This window comes from Trachymyrmex septentrionalis, unplaced genomic scaffold (assembly GCF_001594115.1).
Source record: "Trachymyrmex septentrionalis isolate Tsep2-gDNA-1 unplaced genomic scaffold, Tsep1.0 scaffold37, whole genome shotgun sequence".
Taxonomy (NCBI): domain Eukaryota; kingdom Metazoa; phylum Arthropoda; class Insecta; order Hymenoptera; family Formicidae; genus Trachymyrmex; species Trachymyrmex septentrionalis.
The window spans coordinates 8,466,196-8,474,332 of NW_017305536.1; the positions used below are offsets into that span (position 1 = coordinate 8,466,196).

Consider the following 8,137-nt stretch of genomic DNA (forward strand, 5'->3'; position numbering starts at 1 on the left):
TGGAAACTTGTTTTAAAACTAGACTGAGAACAAAGTTTTCAGTATTAGTGACTATAATTACATGTTGTCGTAATTATGATTAGGTTACTGTTATAATTTGGTTAGGTATTGTTATAATATAACTAATAATAACTATATGCATAGTTCTATCAATAAATATGTATAAATAGTTGACACTGAAAACGACTACGAATAATAATTATTAATGTATTACAATAAAAATGGAGATGCAATTATTATAATTTGTAATCATTCTTTATGCCAACTACATATATTTGTTGATAGAACTGTATACAGCTATTATTACTCTCTGTTATAGCACTAATAATCATAATAATGGTAACATGTAATAGTTACAAATACCAGAAGCTTTTCTCTTAATGTGCAATAACAAAAAGTAATAGAACTTAAAATTCGTTAGTTCTTTTAAAAAATATCATAAAAAATATATTCCTGTTACGAATTTCATCAACACAAAATAACAAAAAATTTTATCTATTTTATCTTGTTACAATTTCATTTATTTTTATCGTAAATTGTTCTATCTTCATCGGTATACATAAATGATGTTTACAGTTGAAGAATTTATTTCATTAGATGAAACGTTGGAATTGAAATAAATGCATTCGATTAGGTTCAATTTGTAAACTTCGCAAATCTGTCGAGTTCGACGGCATACGCACGAAGCGAACGAAAACGTCCGGTGACCCAGGTATTCGACTTTTGCGTGCTCTTATTGCATGGATTATTTATAGTTTTACTAAAAACGTACTCTTCGCTACGATTACCATAGGCTACTCCCATACGTATGGTCACCACCAAGTACACGGCTCCATTTCTATAATTAAACTGCACGCGCGTGCGGTCATTTACGATAAAGTTCGTGAAAAGTGTACGAATACTTGTGCTGATAAATCCAAGACAATGGAAGCGAACGAGGGCAAACACTAAATGGAAAACACAATATTATGCTACGTAGAGCCGCGGCGACCCAACTTTAATTGGCGTCTTGAAAAGAAGTGTGCGAGAGGCGCACACTTTATTCTTCCGGCAATTAGGTATGACACTCCCATGGCGGTAGATAAGAATCTCTGCAGCAACTTAATAACGCACGAACCACATCGGAGTTTTTGACGTTATTACTCGCGCGTGCGTGTACAAAATGGTTGGTGATCGTGCTCAATTAGGTTCGCACCCGCAGATGGCGAGCACGTGCCCAATTTGAAGGCAAGGGAGAAAAGGCATCAGACATTTATGCAGCTGAATGCATTTGATACGTCACATTAGAATAACAACGCGGTGCAGCGCGTGATACAATTGCCTTGCGATTCGATTGGCTCCTCCAGCGGATTCGATTATTCGCGCGAATTTGTCAGCTGGATTTATCGGGTCGTAATTTCGCTTTCTGTAAATTTGTAACACGAGGATTTTTTTTTCTCTAAGATCTGTTTAACACTAGAACTGCCGATAGTATCCCTCTAGAAATGCTGGAGGTACCAATTTAGCAATTTTTATCTTTGTTTACGGTTAGTAAAAAGTTATTTTGGTATTATTTATATCATTATAGAATTATTTATATTATATTTTCAATTTTGTACTGTATATCTAAGTACAAAAAATACAAAAAAAAAAATAAAAATAAAATAATTAGCAAAGCCAAAATGGTACCATCGGCGGTTTTAGTTGATAATAATCCGCCACGGATCTTTATATAGAAATTTCTATGTGGTGGTACAAAACTTGTGCGGAACTTCAATTAAAATACACACGTTACCTTAATTGCCATAGAATTCATTTAGTTAAATTCGCAATTAATTAAATAGCGCTAGATTACAATTCTGTATTGATTAAACGCTAAATTGGCATTGTACGGTACAAAACAATATTCGATATAGCTCTCCGGAGTTAATTACTCCGCAATTAATGCCACAGCGGCTTTTAATAACATCTTTGAGATACGGACGATATGGGGGAGAAGTGGTGCTTGCGATGATTTAACGGGCTGTGCGTAACGGTGCAATTAGGTGGCTGCATCTTAAGAACGCGTCTGGCCATTCCGCGCTCTCACATTCCTATTATCTCTCATCTCGGCTCGGCAAAGTCCAGACACACGGCAGACGCAATTTCTTTCTCTCTCCGAGTAATCGTTGAAAATTACGCCGTGGGTCTAACATGGTGGGATTGGCGTAAAACGGAGCTCGAGAATTATTTGCGTCGCTTATCCACGGACACCTTCAAGATTGCGCAATTATAATGGAATTTAAGCGCGCGACAAGCTGCGCGATTTCATTCATTGAAATAAATTGTAACGGCATGAGGGAATTTCCATTTTGTAAAACATTGTTTCTGTGTGTAGAAACTATATATCAACTGAACTTTCTGTATTCATAGAAGAAACATTTTATAAAACGTCCCATTCAGTATAAAAGCTTCCAGCAACGTTGCTATATTACTGTAATATTGTTGACACGCTGTAATGTTGCTGCAATATTGCTGGAACGATCTGTATTATATATATGCGTGATAAATATATTTTAATTACAGTTTAAATGTTCAATCTCTATTTATATCTTAAAATGCAAGGTATTCGTTTTATCTCAATTATGATGGTGAACCTGTAATAATGTATATTCATGTATCTATTGTTTTGCGAGCATTAAAGGGCAGGTTATCAAAACAGCGCTCCATTGTTTTGTTGCGCTCATGATAAATATTTGCTTAAATTAAATTTAATAATTTAATTTAATGATACTTTCACATCATCTCATTAATTATAATTTTGGGAAAAGAACGAATAAAATAATGACTTTATTATTAGTTACGCGTTAACCATGCTGAAAATTGTTATAAAATATTGTTAAAGGAAGCTGGGAAACCAGAACGTCCCACAACTAATTTTAAACAGTATTCCGTGATAAAATTAATGAGCATTGAAGTGGCATGCAAAATTTGATTGATATTTCTCAAAGAAATGTCAATGATACTAGCAATATGGACGATTAATTAAATGATTTTACGGAAAAATATGATCTAAAAGTACTGGTATCGAAAAACCTTTTCCAGATACCTCGATATTTTCGTTCAGAAGAGAAGTCTATTTCAAAAAATATTCTTCAGCGTAAGAAAGTTCAATGGTTTTGTGGAATAAATCTATACAAAGCATCAAATCAAAAAGATCGGATTGAATTGTTTTGGCAGCCTTTTTGACGTTCCAAAATGTAACTCATACAGCATCGTTTCGGTCTACGTTTGTATGCGTCTGTTGCATTATTGATGCGACACGATAAGGCATCTACTTAGCGCTGAACTAGATAGCGAACAAAATGTACGAGCAACAGCGCCGATGTGATACAAGCGAAAGGAAGAAAGAGAGAGAGAGAGAGAGAGAGAGAGAGAGAGAGAGAGAGAGAGAGAATGCACTCACCGTTGCGGGAAAGGACTCCGGCACACGAGGTAATCACAGATGATCCGTGGCCCGTCTTTACGCGAGGAGGACCAATGCAGCACTGACAGTTCCACCGTCCCTCTCTGATTCATCCTGTAACTCCCTCTCCGTCCTTCTCCCTCCCGGTTGGTATGAAGAGAGTAAGAAGGCGACGGTGAGTAAACGAGAAGGGTTCATGAACCCGACAGGGAACGTTGGAGGGAGGAAGTGTCAGGTGAACGTGGTGCGTTCTGCTAGAAATGACGATGTTCGGACAGGTCGGATCGCGTGGTCCCTCCACCGGATGGTATCCTTTGGAACTTCAAAGATATAATAAAGTTTCTTCATGATAAAGTGATTTATCGACATGATAGATCATCTGGAGATGATAGACTAGTTGGTCGTGCTTGATAAATTGAGATCTTAATAAGTATTTTGTAGAGAGGGTGTATTAATAAAAGACAACAATCAGTAGACGATATTGTGTAGAATAATGTATCAGTATTATATGTATTATATAAAATTATCACTTTTGCAGATTAAGATATGATATATTAAAAAAATTAATTTTATTTAAATAAGATGCACTATTAATCGTGTTTTCCCTAACGTGATATTAAATTATGTACACCATGTTTATTAAAAAATTTGGCGTTTTTAAGGATGAATCCTTGTTTAAAATTGATTTGTATTTCCTATGAGGTTCATTTTAAAAGAGTTCAAATTCCCAGAACGAGTTTTTAAACCACTGAATAGTCCTTTTGCTAACAGAGGCCTCCAAAGGCCGATATAATGTTTCTACCTGCCTCAGCTGCACTGTGTCCTAGTTCTTGCAATTCATATAAGAAAAATATGCGCAATCCTTTCACGGAAAACATATTGTTTTCTCTTGTGGAAAAAATTAATAATCAAAAACAGTCTGCTTATCAAAGAAAATTTAACATCAAAATAAATTATTAATAACACAACTGCAAATATACTTTCTATCAAGTTTACTAATTGCAATCAATTGTCAATTAGTCAAATTTCGTGTGGTGCCAGTCTCATATATATATATATCTATCTCCTTTTTTACGTTGATTGCAGTTTGATGAGTATACGCAGTGCTTCAGATATTTCGTCGCGATCCATATTATGTTGGTAAAACATAGTTATTCAATCATGATAGGGAAAAGAAGATGACATTACACTCAGAGAAAAAGATACAGTGATAGCAATTATAACAGTAACAATACAAGTTTTATATGTGAAATTAATATATATATATACACATATAGTTGAAGAAATTATTTTATGTTGCAATAGCTATACAAAATAGTTTATTCAATTACCCAGCAAACAAACTGACATCATTTTAACGTCAAAAATATCTCAAATGAAACTTATATATTTAGTTCATCATCTTTACAATTATTGTTTTATACACCAAAGTTTTTCTCTGTGTGAATGCGCCTCTGTGGATATACGAAATTCCAATATTTTGCATCAATTGTACTGCAACGCAGCAAAAATTAGTAAAATTATAACGTTAAAAAAACTGGTTGCTTAAGATAAAGTTTTGAATCAACATATTATGAATGGCGCGTTGTAATGTTTTAATTCATCTAATTATACACAACTTGTCTTGCAAAACTGCATACACTATAGTTTTTTCCTAAGTGATATTTATCTAGCATTCATACATTTGCATTTGCGACGTTTTATATAACAAAATATGTACTGTTTGTTTTTGTTATCTCCACAAAATGGAAAGCTAAATTTCGCCAAGTAGTGTGATCAGTATATATAGTTATATTTACTGATGTCCAGGACCGTAATCGATTTTGTCCAACCTACAGGCCGTAGGGGCGCAACTCACACTCCTACGAGCAAGTCATTATCGAATGCGTCTGATCGTTTATGATAATGGCGTTTCAATATTCAGTAGATGAGTAAGCGGCCGAGTCATCGAGTAGCTTCTAATTCTAATTCCTCGTTCGTATACCAACCATTGTTTGTGCCTGAGGGCCAATATCGAGGGCAATAATATTATTGCTTTCGTTTCCCGGCGGAAGGCACCACCCAGGCACGTTAACGAGCGTAAGTCTGATAGCCGATAAAGTCATTTCTGCGTTGAAAACAATTTATTCGATATTGCAAGAACGACGTAGGCTAGACATCTCTGACGGATCGAAGATTAACCCTTCCCCCTTTACCTCCTTCCCTCCGTCTCGCGTTTAATTCCTCGTTGCGGTCTTCGGAGCCGGGATATCCGTCATTAGAAATAAGGTCGCAAACTACGGGGCAATGTATATATCTCGTGCATAGAGAGGAGGAGGGAGGACCTAACCGCGAGATCTACAGATGGTGCGGCGTCTCGATTCTGCCTAAACGGAGACCTCGGGTACTACCCTAAGCTGCCGCTGCACAGAAGCACATTAATTCTATTCCCTTTAATTAACGGTTCCGTGCTACGCCAGCTTAGAGACCTTTTCGAGGATAACGCGCGAGTTCCGCTTTCGCACGGCATCCATGCTGCAACCGTTCACCGTGACACTTCTGCATTATCTGACAATTGTTTGGCGAAGTTCCTTCATGCTTCTATTGAGAATATCAAACAAAGAAAAAAATTGTTTGTCAATGCGTCTATCGAAATCTAATTTAGCTTTTGAATTAACGCAAAGATAATCTCGTCGTACCGTAAAGGAAACGGTAATTGATTATTTAAATGTAGAATTAGATTTACAAAATAGTTTTAGAGCTTATTAACGTTTCAGCAGTCGCCGCGAATAGATAAATTAATAGCAATCCAATGAAACTTGTATCCACCGAAACTCGGCTTGTTCACTTCTCGCATGTGCCAAAGAGGAGAATAAATTTCTATTAATGCAAACGCTGAAAGGACCATCTCATAATTACAACATTTTTGCTTGCAAGATCGCTCGTTCCTTTTTGCTGAAATACGCTTTGTGCGAACGAACTTTCTCGTAAAGTAAACCTTCTCTCGGAGAAACGAGACGGGAGAGACAAAACCGCGGCAAAAGTTTTCTGGAAAAAGGTGTAATTTAACTCTTTCGCGGTGAGTGCATGAATTATCAACGGGAATACAGGAAACTCGGCGAATTTATTTTGAAGGAGACACGTGAATTCGATCTCTTACTAGACAATTTTGCTTTCAAAATTTCTGATAAAACTCATTTATTAATCTTAACTCTCCAAAGTTGATCTATAATAATAGTTATTGGCATTGGGTCTGTAAAACTCATTTATGTTAATTAAAAAGTATAAATTAATTTTAAGGAACCAAAATGAAAGAACTCGTATATAAAAATAAATAGATACTGAGTACATTTTAATAAGAATAAAGAAAATTAAATTGTTTGACATTTTTGACAAAGAGAATTATAATTGAGTGAATCCAATAGACCTATCATCGTACACAGTCGTGTGTATGAAGAGTTAATTAATTTCAAATCTTTTCTCGCAAAAGTATCACGAGATGTGCGAAGCGAGTCACGGTTATTTTTACTTCATTTCTTGTTTATAATATAGGTAAATGTTATATCTTTTCGTAGGTGGTAGGAAACGTGTGACTCATTTCTTTTTGTTCACCATATTACATAAATGTTACATCATGCTTCCTTCAAGGTATACGAGAGCGATCTTTTCTATTCTGATTCGCACGGCACATTGTTTCCATCACATTACTATGATAGTGAATATAAAAAAATATGTATAAAATAAATATAAGAACAGAAAATAATAAATATATAAGAAAATATGTAGAAAAACTGGGATTCATTATAACAAACTGACCAAAAATGTATAATACAAACGGAGAAAAAGAGAATTATTATGAAAGAGCAAATACCGCAGAATAAGTTTAACGAAGAGAATAATTAATTTATTCTCTATATTATATATATATAATTATGAAATTTCCAGAATTCATTCACACAACAACATCGAAAATTATTTAAACTTTTTATTTATTAAAAATCTTTTTTCAAAATCTTCTTTTCATTACCTATTTTATGTATGTTTGTTTGGATCGATACATGTATATTTTGTGTATATTTGTTTGAGTTGATATACGTATAGTCTAAGCATAAAAGAATCGTTTTCTCGATGTTTCTTTAAAGGGTAAATATAAATTAAATATGTATTTTATATTGTGTGCGTCAATATCGACTATATTAATTTAATATCGATATAAAAAATTAATAATAATACCTTAATTTGTAATAATGGAAGCGAATAAACTTGCTTTCACTGGTTGCTATATCGCAATTGATTCGATACCTCCGAACTACCCCCATTCGACGTGCCAATAATGGCTCGCGAGTGGTCCAATTTTGGCAGTTTCGGCCGCTAGTTCAAGCCAAGTCGATCGACAAAGGTTTCGAGGCACTCCGTGCCTCGACTTCGTTTGGTCGAGATCGAATAACGGGCGACGTGACTGCCAAGATTGCTTCTCCTCGCGAGATGAGAAAACTGGAGAAATAGGGATAAGCGCGTGTCATAGCTCGTGCGAATAAAATCCGTAAAGGCGTAAAGGAATTCAAATCACTTTGTCGACGATATCATACGGCCCGAAATGCTTATCGCGAACCGATTTTCGATTTTGCCGGTTTCGAGAACGTGATGCGATGGAGAGCGATGACGTTCTTCTTCAAAATAACGTGGCTATATTACAGCATGCCCTGAAGCAAATAAATCTAAACTGTTCCCAGT

The 8,137-nt window shown here is 35.3% G+C and overlaps 1 protein-coding gene across 2 annotated transcripts in view; it reads right to left on the minus strand.

Annotated features, from left to right (window-relative positions):
* The window catches only part of LOC108750689, a 27,763-nt gene extending 24,242 nt beyond the window's left edge, over window positions 1-3,521 (minus strand). Inside the window, exons 1-2 of one of the 2 annotated variants that reach the window (XM_018490354.1) lie at window positions 3,428-3,509; window positions 63-69 (exon numbers count right to left, since the gene is read on the minus strand). The gene's annotated coding sequence lies outside the window, so the exon portion shown is untranslated. Of the gene's footprint in view, window positions 1-62; window positions 70-3,424 lie in introns of both variants that reach the window. The other variant, XM_018490353.1, reaches the window with a different exon arrangement.
* Between the last annotated feature and the right edge of the window lie 4,616 nt (window positions 3,522-8,137).